Source organism: Platalea leucorodia, assembly GCF_965183815.1.
Source record: "Platalea leucorodia genome assembly, chromosome: 3".
NCBI lineage: Eukaryota > Metazoa > Chordata > Aves > Pelecaniformes > Threskiornithidae > Platalea > Platalea leucorodia.
In genome coordinates, this window is record NC_138825.1 from 239,953 (window position 1) to 254,309 (window position 14,357).

At 50.3% G+C, this 14,357-nt stretch overlaps 1 protein-coding gene across 5 annotated transcripts in view; it reads right to left on the reverse strand.

Annotated features, from left to right (window-relative positions):
- Positions 1 to 14,357, reverse strand: part of RIN2 (Ras and Rab interactor 2) — a 280,543-nt gene that overhangs the window by 177,084 nt on the left and 89,102 nt on the right. The window contains exon 3 of one of the 5 annotated variants that reach the window (XM_082307213.1): positions 956 to 1,032. The exons of the other annotated variants lie outside the window; for them this stretch is intronic. The gene's annotated coding sequence lies outside the window, so the exon portion shown is untranslated. The remainder of the gene's footprint in view (positions 1 to 955; positions 1,033 to 14,357) is intronic. 5 annotated transcript variants of the gene reach the window in all.

Sequence of the window (14,357 nt, forward strand, 5' to 3'; positions counted from 1 at the left end):
GAACGGATTTGGAGGGACAGTGCTTCCTTGGTGAGAGCGCAGCAGCTGCCAAACGCAAGGTCCTCTAACACTAGCTAAGTGTCTAGCGGACTGACAGGCCAGGCTTATTTAAATAAATTTATCCTGACTATCTTTTGGCCTTACCCACGCACACCACTTACACTGACTTGTTTGGAGCACAGATCACAAAACTCCAAGCTCCAAGTTGCACAGATATCTGATTTTAGTAAGGTCTTTAAAATAGCATCTGTTAAAGTCTTCTTGGCACATTTCTGAACTTTGAGGCAAATCCCTCACCAGCCCAACGTCCTCCAGAATTCCCAAGAGGATCCAGGACACCCTGAAGCTGATTCATGAGAAGTTACAATCTTTTCTTTAATATATTCAGGAAGAAAAGCTCACTTTAGCAACTTAACTACTCAGAGAAATTCTGGAGACCCAAATTTTTTTTATTTTTTTTAATTAATCCAGTTAATAACATTTTTGAATAGAAGACCTTCTCTAATTTCTTTCTCCTACAGCTATGTCATAAGGGGTGCCACAAGGATTTCTGGGGGAAATTTCTGGGGATAAGACTTCACTTATTTTTGAAGGCAATTGCATGAATGTCCTCCCTCGACCTGCCAACCCTGCAGCATCCTCGTGCTCGGGGGCGGAGGGCAGGGGACCACAGCTGCCTGATGGCCTCAGCAAAGTCAGTCTGGCTGGAGCAAAGTCACTCACAGGAGTTTATTCACATGACAGCACGCACCTGCGCTCGCAGGCTGCACCCGGGCTTTTAAAAGGGTTTATGTAAAACTGAAGTATGTTACACTCAGTGTAGTTACTGAAACACACTCTCAACCACGACTGAGAGCAGCAGCCCCTGCGGGCAGGAGGCGGCATCAGCCTGCGGTGAGCGCACCAAGCCCTGTCCACACCGATACGAGAAGAAACGCGAAGTCACAAAACTTACACAAAGGACGTGCAGGACCACAGCTCCATGTCTCCTGTCCTCATTCGTGAAGATGTCATTGGGGAATTCATGGAGAGCTGCAAAAAGACGGGGAGGGGGGAAAAAGCTCAGATGTTTAATCGGCTACTCAAAACCACCACACATGCTGTTAAGTCACATAACAAAAAGTTGCCCGAGCCCTTCTACCAGGCAGTAGTCCTACAACTACCACACCAGAGGCACTTTGTTTTGCCTCCCTGTTAGTTTAGCTTAACTCGTCCGCTGGCAATTATAGCCTTTCCCCAGAGCTTTACGGTGTAATTTGCTTCTGCGGCAACCACAACGCTGTGTACCCAAAGATGCCTCGGGGAGGGCAGATAAATCCCGAGAGCGCAGCACTGCACTCTCCTGAAAACGTTCAAAGGGAACAGCGGTGTACAGAGCAGGTGGTGATGGGTCACTCTCACCAAGCATTTCTGACTTACGGTTTTGTACCCAAAACGGATTGGTAAAAGCCTCCCCCCGAGCCCCCGGCACTGCCTCCCCGTTGGTAGGGCGCAGGTAACAGGTACTCATCTCTGGCAGGACCTAGTGCTCTCCAGACGGGCAACAACTCCCCTCGAGTGCCCTTCCCAGCAGCAGGCACAGCGGAGGCCTCGCAGCAAACCACCTCTCAGCTGTTTTCATTCTTTACCCTGCCCTGGTGTCTCTCACTGCCATCACTGAACTACTAACACCACCAAGAGACCGGCCTTCCCCGTACAGCAAACGCTCCGAGGACAGCCTGCTGTGTTACACAGCCAGCCAGTGGCTGAAAGGGGCCGCAGCCCAGGACAGGGGCAGGTTTGGAAATTTCAGATCAAAATGAATTCTTTCTCTACCTCCAAACTTCACTCTGCCTCCTCAGAGACGTCCTCAACACGAACAAGACATCTGATGTATGGCGCCAGTGATGCAAAGAAGGTTTTGACAAAGACATATCAAATACTTTGGGGAAAAAAAACGCAAGGATGCAACTCTGTGGAGTTGCAAAGATTTCCATCGGGAAGGCTTGGCATTACTGCAAAGCCCCGCGAGCTGTAACCCTATGTGCAAAGGCAAGCTGGGGTCCTCCCGAAGATGATGGTTCAACAGGGCGACGCACGTCGGAAATGCTGGCCGAAGTGTTCTGTGAAGGTGCCATGACGTGCCCTGTCCCACGAGAAGGGGTGACGGTTCCCACCTCCCCGCACGCTCTTGCTCTGCACAGCCAAAGGCCGTCAGGTAGCCTGTGTAAAATGGCCAAGGCCGGGGGCCAGGCTTCAGCCACAGATCCACAGCAAGGCAACAGCTATTGCCCACGTGAACGCAAGGACGGCGTTCGAGGACTCCCTCGGCACGGCCTGGACGTGTTCCCAACAGCAGCTTTTTACCTGCAGCGAACTCAAAGGCAAAGCCGTTATTGCTCCGAATGAAGGATATACACCTTTACTCTGCAGGAAGGCTGCAGGACACAGGCAGACACCGTGGTCTAATTAGCTGCAGAAAGAGCATCTGTTGGTAGGAGGGAACCACGAAGAAGCTTCATGCAGAAACATAATTATTTTCAATAATGATAAGATAAAGCAGGGAAAGCAACAGCAACCCAAAGCAGATGCTGTTTCTCTCAGTAAAGCTGCGCACTGGCAGGGTAAGTGGATCCCGTTTCTGACCTCACCGATCTTCTCAGGACCATGATCTTCTCAATGCTCTACAGCACCTCGCTGTAGCGCAGCTCACGCAAAGGAAAAAAAGGCGGCATTCTACATAGGCAGAAGGTGACGTGCTAAAGATGGTAACCCCCCCTCCAATTCCTTCCACCTTCGAAAATTACAAGGTGGCACATTTTGCAAACAGGCAGAAGTACTTTTACCACACAGCATGTTATAAAATGGTGGCTTTCATTCCCCAAGGTGCAGGCAACAAAGCAGGAAAGGGCCAAAAGGAGATCCTCCATGGATTGTCTGTCGGTGATATTAAGTATGGTAATCTAAATGCAAACTCCAGTCACTGTAAACCCTGTCTTGAGCAGTCAGCAAGGGTGTGCATGGGCAGAAGAACTGATCTTTATGTGCTCTGTTGCTTACACTCCTCCCTAAGCATCGCCTACCAGCCACTTCCAGAGCAGGACGCTGGGCTCGGTGGCCGTTATGTCAACTTCATAACTTGGGCAGTTTTCTAAACAATCAGGAGAGGAGAAAGGGACATTTGGAAATCTGCAGTGAGAAGTGATGGAAGCAGAGCTGTGACCTCCTGGTTGCTCAAGCATTCATGCTTTTGCTCCCTTCCTCCTTACAGCAGAGAAAAGCACCAGCTCCAAAGTAACGAGCTTACACCTAGAGGAGGGTTTGCACTTCACCTTGGCTTTATCACCCAGTTTAAGTCCAACAGAGGCATAAAGTCTTAGAAATGACACACTAACAAGCACCTGGGACAGATGATGGCCCACTATGCCAACCCAGAAAACAGCTTAGCAGTCTGGTTTGTTCAATGTGCCTTCATTAAGAGCAACATATTTTTGTTAGATTAGCAGTTCTCTTTCCGAAGTCAAGTAATCAGTCTAACAGTTGAAAAGAGCACACAATAGAGTCGGATAACCTTTGTGGCAAAAACAGTGTTGCAAGTCATTTAAAGACAAATTGCTTCCATTTACTCAAATGCTTTATTACTGTTCTGGACGTTAATTGGATCATAAAGCACTTAAAGATAGTCTGCCAATTAGGTTGCAGGAACGGCTTTTGGTTATAAACTGAAAAGCAAGTGTGAAGATGATGTTCTGGCATTCCAAGTGCTCTTCAGTAATTCCAGATTTGAATTGCTCAATAGTAACTAAAATAATGGCTTTCTTCTAATGGTCAGTTCTGCACATTCAGCCTTGAGTTGGAAAAAATCAAGCTGCTTTTTTCCTGGCTTTCACATCATTATCATTAATAAAGCTCCAGCAATTGGAATTTAATTAGCAATTCCATAGATGATTAAATGGAAAAACAAGCCAGCTCCCTCTCACAGCTTTGCGGCCTGTGAAGCAATAACTGAGCAAAAGGTAGCTACATCTTAATTTTGTTACTAATGCAAGCAAGAGACCTACCCAGGCACCGTATCTGAGAAGGAAAACATTCTTTTTTACATAAGCAGTCTTTTGACCAAAGACTCAGGTTAATACTGTTAATTGTATGCCTATGCATTGGTAAATGTTATAATGAGTCCTGACAAACTAGTGGGAGCTACTGGAGCAGTACAGACGGCACCTTTAAAATTCATCTTGTAACGAAGTAACATCAGCAATACCCTTGAAAGCGTGGTAAACCAGTCGCAAACACGGGTGCAGCCATGGGAACTCCGCATGGCACCAGATGAGAGGCCTGCGCACCGCAGCACGCCCAGAAACCTGGAGCGGTCGCCCACCATCGGCTCGCGGCCTCCGCCGCTGGCCCGGGACCACGCGGGCCACGGGAGCGGGACCTGCCGTGGCCGGCCTGCGGGCCGCCGGGGCCCGCGCAGGCGGGGAGGCCGGGCGGAGCGGGGGCTGCCGGCACCTCCCAAGGGACATGCCAAGCCCTCGCTGCGCAGGGGGCAGAAGGTTTTGGCCTTTCGTGAGGACGGGCAATACCTGTGACTTTTTATAACACATCAGGATTCACCTGCCAGGAGTTGTAACTATTTTCTTCCGAAGCAGAGCAGTACTGCCAGCGTGCCATTCACCCTCCCACCCCCAATGCATGTGCTGTGCCGGCTACGCACAGAGCGGCCAAAACCACGTTTAGGTGTGCAACAGAAAGAAACTAGTCAGACAGGTACCAGCACAAAGACAGGAGCTAAAAAAAACCCAAACCATCACAAAACACTACGGAGATGCAAGACAATGAGGCTAAAATAGCTGGAAAGGAGGCATCTTTCCTCAGCAAAATATCATTATGGGAAAACCAAATGTTTCATCACAGTTTTGTTTAAGAAATGTTCCTGGCCATTCACCAGACCATAAGACGTTGCAAAAGAAACACGGGGAGGTATGTTTTTAGCAATATGCAAAATGGTTTGCTAACAGACACACATGCAGACGCTTCCCTCTCCCTCCTGCAGCTGCCTAGGAGATTTTACCACGACAACTCATAACAGACAGAGAATGAAAATCCAAACCCTTTATCAAGGGTCTCTAGGAGGTTCAAGGAGACCGAAGTGCACCTAAGGTAAAAGCATACAGGAGAAAAACAGTATAAAAATAGAACAAGCTCGTTGCTACCGGCAGAGGTGGGGAATCCTAGCCACCCTTTCTGTGCGCAGCAGAAACATCTCATCCTCCCTCAGGTTCAGGTTCCCACCCCCACACTGCAATGAAACGCACCTTTTTATCCGAGAAAATCTAAGGTTTCCATCACTGCATTCTCTACCACATCGTCTGAACACAAACACTTTTAGTGGCTTACACTTGAATGTATGCAATTATAAGATAATGTATGCAAATTTGAAATCTGCTGCATTTTTATTAGACGCATCAGGTGCAGATGAGTACAGATAAGAGGAGAGCTTTGCAAAACACAGGAGCTCCTTTCTAAGAAGAAATAAAGGGTGTTGCTGGAACACCACTCCAACAACAGCTGCCCTATTTAGCTAGTATAAAAGCTCATACGGTTTGGTATTTTGCTTAAGAGAGTCCTCAGCTTTTGCACAGAAAATAGGGGCAGATTTTGCCAGACTTATTTTGATTGCACCAGGACAAAACCAACCACCCTATCAATGAACCTAAACTCAAACAATTAAAGATTTCTGCCTAATTGATCCTCTCTCGTCCTGCAGACGCTGTAGGTATTGTGCCTGCAAACTGCAGAAGGGCAGGCTCTTCACGCGATCTCAGCACCTCCAGGGACATTTTCTGCGTGGGCATTAGGTACCGTGCTGGTTGCCAAGACCAGGCCCGTACCCTTGCGGCAGCACTGCAGCACCCAGCACTGACAGCGTTTCTACCACAGAGGTGTGAATTCCAGCCTTCAGATGCAGGCGACTCAGTTTTAGTTCTCAGTTAATGACAGGTATGTTCGCAGAAAACAAAGCGCAGGAGCGTGCGGCTCAACACAATGCTTTTTTTAGGGTGCAGTTCAATGTCGTATTGGCAACTTGTAAAATTACTAGTAAATATTAGGATTATTAGACTTTGGAAGTAATTGGAACTACATGACTATTAGCAAGGTATGGATTAGCTTTGTAAAGGAGGCTAAATAATAAAGGAACGGACCACAGCAGGCATAAAAAGTTGTGCTCTTTTGCATTAGCCGAGGACCTGACAGCAAGCCTTCAGATGTTTAGGCAGGCAGCAGTGCAGAATGGGGAGCCCACGCCTTTCGAGAGCGGGGCGTACGGCATCTACCGCAGCCCACGGCACAACCCCAGCAAGCACAAAGCAGCGGCAGACCTGCTGCTGCTCACTCCCGCGCGAGCATTTGCAAGGGTATCGCGGTACATGCTCCCCTCGCCAGATTTAGAGGAAGATTTTGTATCCATGCTTGACAGGCAAAAGTTATTTTAGTCATAATACAGTGAGTTAGAATAAATTCTTGTCCTTTTATTCTCAATCAGTGTGCAATTCACGAAAATTGGAACCCTGTTCAGCCTTGGCTTTAGCTGACTTACAACATGATCCGCTTTACCGCTCCATTCAGAGGATTTGCTGGCGCAATCCAAATTTGCCTCTGTTCTGCACAGTCAAGCTACTCCAGGCAGTTCACACGCTGCGCCAAGGACAGACGCGCAGACAAGATGCCGCTGTACCGTTCTTCTGGATGGCAGCAGGGAGCGTTACCCTCTCAAAACCCTTTTCCCTGCCACTCCTTTCCCCCTCCTATTTAATGTTTCCACCTTTCCAAAAGGATTCTTTTTAAAAAAAGAAAACCCAACACTGTACTGGATCAATAGTTCTCAAAGCTGCAACATATACTTATTTTTAAAAAAGTCTGTATGTTGTTAGCCAGTGTACCTACTCTAGGGATAAGAAAACCCTTGGGAAATCTGCCATAGCTTTCATAGAAGAAGGAAGAACTGAGGATGTTCGGCCTAGGCAATGAGTTATTAGCAAAGAAAAAACTGTCAGAAATTTAAAAACTCGGTTCATTTTCTCATGCTGTCCCCTCAATTCCTTCATGGCCAGAAGTAAGTCACGTCAGTGCTAGGCACTGCAATCCCAAAGCACCCAAATATCCAGTGGGGAGAGGCCCAGCCTGTATGTGGATACAGCTTTGCAGGATAATTACTCTGCCCAATGGCCCCTGTTTGGATGCTTCTTTCCAAAGGGCTCGTCAGAAGCGGGCTGCACGTCCCATCACGGGGTAGAAGATACGGCTACAGAAAGGCATGACTTGAAAAAATTACACGAGCGGGCTGGATTAGAAACCAGGATTTAGATACGCAACTCCAACATTTAGGGACCGTTGGTATTCACAATATCAACGTTTACTTCAGCTGTCATTAGAAGTCCCAGAGACAACTATACTTCTGCAGCTGGAAAAACACACAGACACGTAGCTGTGCCAAGCAGCTGGGTGCGAGCTCTTGTCTGAGCCCAGATGACAGATCGTTTGCTCCTGTGCCCAGCTCGAGGTGCTCAGAGAGTGCCAGCTCGCAACAGGAAAGCAAATACATCATTAGCAACCCCCACAACAGGAACAGAGATCTCGAGGGAACATCATTATGCCACTGCACAAACGCACGCGGTGCCGTATCTGAGGCAGCGCCTGTCATGCTGGTCTTCCCATCTTGCGAGGGGCGCAGCGCAGCTGCAAATGGCTCAGAGAGCAGCAACAGGATCAGCCAAGAGGATGGACAAGCCGTCGAGCGTGAGACACTGGAACAGAGACCACTCTTCAACCTGAAAAAGGCAGAGCGGAGCAGGGGTTTCTGAAACTGAGCGGCAAGGAGAGGGAGAAAAGGGACCTGGCTGGCTAGCTCTCCCGGCGCATGAATGAGGGGCCAGCAGGACACAGGACCACAGCAGCCCTTCCCACAGCGCACGCAGCAGCTCAGCTTGTCGTCACAGGGTGCTGCAAACCTCCATTTTCCGTGGCTTCACAAAGCAAACTGACAAGCCAAGGGAAGAGAAGTCGTCCATCAAAGACTGCTAACGTAAAGGCTGTTCCTGGGCCTCAGGAAGTCCCCGGACAGCAAACGGCTGCAGCCGGGCAAAGAGCATCAGCAAGCGTCCCCGCAGGCTTGCTCAACAGGTTTCTTTGACTTCTACTGTTGTCATCTATGAGGGAAAGATATTAGTGTAGTAGACCTTGTGACGAGACCTGAGACAGCATATTTTGAATCAATGCCAATAGCTTTTTACACAGGGAAATAAAAATATACTTTAAAACAATTAGTTAGCTCCCCCCCCCCCCCTCAAATTCATTAACTTAAATTCAAGCTCGAGATTTTTGACTGCTTCAGGGTTAGCAATAGTATTACATTCACCACCTGCCTGCACGCTGTCTAGCCCAGCTCCCTGACCTCCGACAGCATCCCCTGGACGGTATCGACTCCGGCGCTGCTGCAGGCCGTACCAAATGCTCAGGAGAGTCACCGCTACATCCCTGACGCCTGTCCCTCACACAGACCAGTGACCCGCCGGGCTGAGCTGCAGACACGGGGAGGCGAGGGGGCTCAGGAGCTGCTGGATACGTTCAGCTTCACAGCCACCACTGCTTGGAGGCTGGTGTGGATGCGGACGGCCCCACGCTCCGCAGCACACCAGTCCCTGCAGCCAGACCCCACGGGAACAGCTTTAAATCACACGGTACGGGAGAGCAAGGGATTGAAAATCTTTAGCTGTCTTTAAAAGCAATAAGGATTGGTCAAATTCTCTCCAAGGGGGGGGCGGAATACCGTTGTTTTTATATATGTAAATGTTTTACATTCTGCCAAGTAAAAATGGTGTTTGCATTACTGTGGCATGATCTAAAATTCAAGAGAACCAAACTATGCTGATATATCAATAATAAATCATTTTGCTAATGTTTTATTCGTGTCACCACTTAAATGCTGAAAACAAGCAGCTGAAACAGCGTGGGGGTACAGCACACCATTATAAATCATGCAGCATCCCCCCACAGCCAACGGCACCGTCCCGTACCTTGCGACAGCTTTACAAGGGTCGGCTCTTACCAAGCGATGGATGTTCAGATAGCATTCTCTGTACCTTTGCAGTAATAAATTCCTAATTACCCAAAATGAAACATTTATGGTGGATGTTCAGGCACGACGAGCTTATGCACACTTCCACTTCCTTGGGTTACTGCACGCTGATTTGCTCATGCAGAGGAGCAGCGGGCTTACGCCCAGCACAAAGGATGGTGATGGCAAACACGCTGAACAAAAGCGTTTTTATTTTTTTCCAGGCTGGCTCTTCAGCAGTCGTCAACAACGCACCCAGAGCATTACTGTCACGACAGGGAGCCTTGCTACGAGTCAATGCCAGTGAGTCCATTGCAGACGAGCTCTGACTGACAGCCAAAATCTTCCCTGCAGCACATCTGGGTGGGTGCCGGGTCACCTTTTAAAGGGAGAGAGTATGCAGGCAGAGGCATGGGGCCACCCGAGGCCTCCTGGAGGAGGGGAAGCAGGGCAAAGCGGTGCTGCTTCCCGCGGCCGGATGAGGGGATTCCCGCGGTGAAGACTGCAGGGGTGGGAGGGAGCTCCCCGGACTCCGGCTGCAGCGCGGGGCCCCGGGGATCGTAGCAGTGGTCCTGTCTCAGAGGCCAGTCCTTGACACCGGTGTTGTGTGCCCACCCCGATGCCCCCTTTATTACCAGCAGCCTTTGGAAACTAGGCTTCGTGGAACGAGGGAAGAGCTGCCAGAGCAGACGTAACAGGCAGCAGAGCAGCCTTCGACAGAGGTGTGAATACATGAGCAGAGGGCTTTGGCCTGCATACAATCAGCAAACATTTTCACCTTAACTTTCTGGGAGCTCTGCGGGAAGGTGCAGCCCTTGCAGACGAGGGGGCAGGTTACGCTGCTAGCAGTGCTCAGGAGCTGCAGAAAGACCCTGAGTCCCACCTGAGGAACTCAAACCAGAGGTCAACCACACAGAAACATCCCGTCACAAATCGCTCATCCCATGAACTTCTCTGAAAGCACTTCGGTTGATTTGCTATGCTGTCGTGTCATAAAGCAGCCCTTTAGCTAAATATGGCAAGAGGGGAGCACTGTGGGATCCTGCCAGGATATAAATCCCATCGTAACTTCACCCTCTTAGTCACTTAGGGCCATTTATTCAGTCTGAGGGCTTTTTTTAGATATTAAGACTAGATACAGCTGTGTCAAAAGCTCTTACTGGAAGACGTCCATCCTGGCTGCAGTGTGCTACTGAGGCCAGACAGCGGCACCGCCGAAGGATGCTGAACCGCCCGGCTGGGAGATGGGGCAGCGAGGGGGCTTACTGGTGTCGGCACTGGGGGTGAAGTAGCACTGCCAACTCTTGCTGGTAGCTCAGAAACACCCCCAGGCCATGAGATGTCGTGTGTCCCCCTTTGGAGGGGGTTCACAGCGGAGGGGTGCGGGGCCCCACCGTGCTCCCTTTTGGAAACTCCGGCTGGGCCAGCAAACGGCTCTGCCGGCGGCTGCGGGAGCGTGCGGTCAGGGCGCCAGGGAGAGGAAGCAGTGACACAGAGCTGAGACAGCCGCGCGCATCTGAGAGACCCTGAAACCGCACGCAGCTGCTCTGGGGCGCCCTGCGGCTCCCTGCTCTCCCTCTCCACCTTAGCACGTATGGTGCGCGCAGAACGGGCAGCGTGCCGGGCTGTTTTCTGAAACAAAAATATAGCAGCTGCGTGCCTTCCACTGAGCCGATGACTTTCTCTCCCCGCAGTCCTGCACACCTGCGGAGCCCGGCTGGCCCAGCGCCCGTGCAGCGCTGGCGCAGGGAGGCAGCCGAGCAAGAACCGAGCGTGAGCAGAGGTTTCCATCCGCCCCGCCAGCCCGCCGCAGCGCTGCGAGGAAGTAACGCATCCCCGCCTGCTCAAACACGCTGCACTTCACCTCTCCTCTGCACCTGAGCTGGCCTCGAACAGCATCCAGCATGGAGCACTTCCCAGATCGTGCCTATTGTCACAAAAAGTTTCATACTGCAGATCCAAAAACCAGAGACGAGGGAACGACTCTGGTGTTTTCCATGACACCACTGCAAGCCTTTGGTCACTTCACCGGCTTGAAACACACAGCTTCCTCATGGAAAACAGACCTGCCTCTGGGCCAGACACACACCACGGATCAGGAGCCTTGCCATCAAAGTCAGGCATCTTTTTTGGCCTCCTCTTCCCTGGTGAGACCCCCCCAGCCCCTCTGCAAGCCGAGCAAGCCCCCAGGATCCCGGTATCCTCAGCCCTGCCGGTCATTGCTTTTTTGTGCTCTCCATAATAACCCATGCCTCTCCAATGATCAAATTAGTCTAAAATTGCTCTCCCTAAACCTGCATAATTAAGCGTTCATTTAAGGATTTACGTACTCTAATCAACAGGAGCACAAGAGGACTCTGCCCGACCAGCCTCCCAACCCGCGCCCTTCTCGCCCCCCGCCCGCAGGGGTCTGTTTGTGCTCCACCAAGAGCGGATCCTCCGGAGGCCGCAGCTCATCGGCCGGATGAGGTGCAAAGCCTGGCCCTGTGGAAACGGCCATGCAAAGCCACACGGAGATGCCTGTGGGCTCGGGGGCTTTGGGTGACCGCACCGGCAGGTGAAATGAAGTTACGGTTATCACCTTACACCATGCCAGATGGTTTTTCTCCCTCACTGATCTTTAGCTTCCCTTACCAATGGGACAGTGTAACAGCCCAGTCAAAACGCACGCTTCAATTACAGATAGCTGTTATCTTATCAGCTCCTCTGTTAGAGATCATGGCAAGAGGCAAAGTGGTGGGAAGATCACAACTGAAGCTGGCGAGCCTTGCCAAGTACCTGTTTACAGGTGCCTCTTGGCAGGATGAGCCAAACACAACAGACATGGTATGACCGACCTTGGGGCCGCTCCTGTTCCATATCTTTATCAATGATCTGGACAAGGGGATTGAGTGCACCCTCAGTCAGTTTGCAGATGACACCAGGTTGGGTGGAAACGTTGATCTGCGGGAGGGCAGGAAGGCCCTACAGAGGGATCTGGCCAGGCTGGATCGATGGGCCAGGGCCAACTGTATGAGGTTCAACAAGGCTCAGTGCCGGGTCCTGCACTTGGGGCACAACAACCCCAGGCACCGCTGCAGGCGTGGGGAGGAGCGGCTGGGAGCTGCCCGGCGGGAAAGGGCCTGGGGGTGCTGGTTGACAGCTGCTGAACATGAGCCAGCAGTGTGCCCAGGTGGCCAAGAGGGCCCAGGGCATCCTGGCTTGTATCAGGAATGGTGTGGCCAGCAGGACCAGGGAGGTGATGGTGCCCCTGTGCTGGGCACTGGTGAGGCCGCACCTCGAGTGCTGTGTTCAGTTTTGGGCCCCTCACTCCAAGAAGGACATGGGGGGGCTGGAGCGTGGCCAGAGCAGGGCAACGAAGTTGGTGAAGGGTCTAGAGAATAAGTCTTACAAGGAGCGGCTGAGGGAGCTGGGGTGGTTTAGCCTGGAGAAGAGGAGGCTGAGGGGAGACCTTAATGCTCTCTACAACGGCCTGAAAGGAGGCTGTAGTGAGCTGGGGGTTGGTCTCTTCTCCCCAGGAACAAGCGATGGGACGAGAGGGAACGGCCTCAAGCTGCGCCAGGGCAGGTTTGGGTTGAGTATTAAGAAAAATTTCTTCACCTCAAGGGTAGTCAGGCACTGGCCCAGGCTGCCCAGGGAAGTGGTTGAGTCTCCATCCCTGGAGGTATTTAAAAGAAGGGTAGATGTGGTGCTCGAGGACATGGTTTAGTGGTGGACTTGGCAGTGCTGGGTTAACGGTTGGACTCGATGGTCTTAAGGGTCTTTTCCAACCTTAGCAATTCTACGATTCTATGATTCTATGAATAAAATGGGAGAGGTCTGCATTTTTTTCCAGTATGGTAAGTTATATATTGGCTGGAGGAAAGAAAGGAGGGAGAAGACGGAGGAATGGGAATATGAGATGATGAACCGCGTGCACCACGGGGAATTCAGAACTGGCAGCTCATTTGCATGGGAAGTGAGAACAAACATCGCTCCTTCCTACTCTGGAGGAAACACTCATGAGAAATCACTGATTGAAAACACCAGGCATAGCAAGCTTCACCATCTACCCACCTATGCGAACACCCTTCACTAAATCTCCTGGGAAGCCCCATTTCTGCCTTGTAGCACCAATTCTAGGAAGGGAAGCTCTGGCCAGACTGTAGTGATTTTTTATCTATGTGTGAAACACACACACGTACAAAACATGTATGGCTTTGTCAGTGTACCTAACGGCTTAGCTGCTTCCAATTCCATGCACATCTGATTTTCACATGTTCAACATTTAAGACGTTCAGAGTTGTACAGAAATTGCAAAGCGCGTTTCCTTTGAAATGAGGCACACGTGAAGTGCTCAACCCTGGGCACCCCTTGTTCCGCCACCCCCCTTTCTCCAGACTGTCTTGGTTGTGTGTTGTGCTGCAGTGTGCCTCCAGGCTCGAATCCTGCTCCATCATGTGGCTGTTCCATTATGCCAAGCGTACGCGCACAAACCAAGTGTCAGATCCAGAAGAGGTTTCCCTGAAACAGATGCTTTCCCCAGACGCAGAAAGGAAAGCCTTGAAGGAACAAACCTCCACATAGAAGCAGAGCCCTTGTGAAGTCAAAAAGCTTCTGTCTTGGCCTCAATGCAAATGAATAGCTTGCAAGGTCAGAGGCGCATCTGAGATATGAGGACAAGAAGCAAATATATCTAAACACAAATGGGGAAGAAATCAGAAATAATAAATAATATGCAACAGCATACGGTTCAGAGAGAGTTTACGTCAAATCAACAGCAAGTGACCTTTAAAGAGGAGGTTATATTTTCTGTTGTTCAGTAGAAGACTTACTTCTGTCACAGCAAGATTCCGGCAACGGTTTTCCAGGACCTCTTAGCTTTTGTGGTTCTGTGTTTCATTTGAACACGCTACAGTTTTTGTTTTGCTTTGTTTGTGTCCCCCCCGCCCCCCATCACTAGCAGCAATTACTGCTTCTAGAAGGAAATGCATGGAGGCATTAGCAGAATTGCCCACAGTTATAACTTTTACAGACCTAAGCACAGCTGGCCTCGGATCAAGACATTTCCCTTGACAAATGCAATACTTTTGCAAAGTTATCCATTATCAGCCACACTCTCTGGTCAGAAATAACTGGCACAAGGAAGGTCCTTAGCAAAACCACAGCAAGAAAAGAACAAATCTCTGGCTGGCTCCTGTCCTCACATGAACTGCCAGAAATTCCTAGTAACTTACTGGCTTAATTACAGCTATGCTGGACTTCTTTTGATTGGGAACAGAAT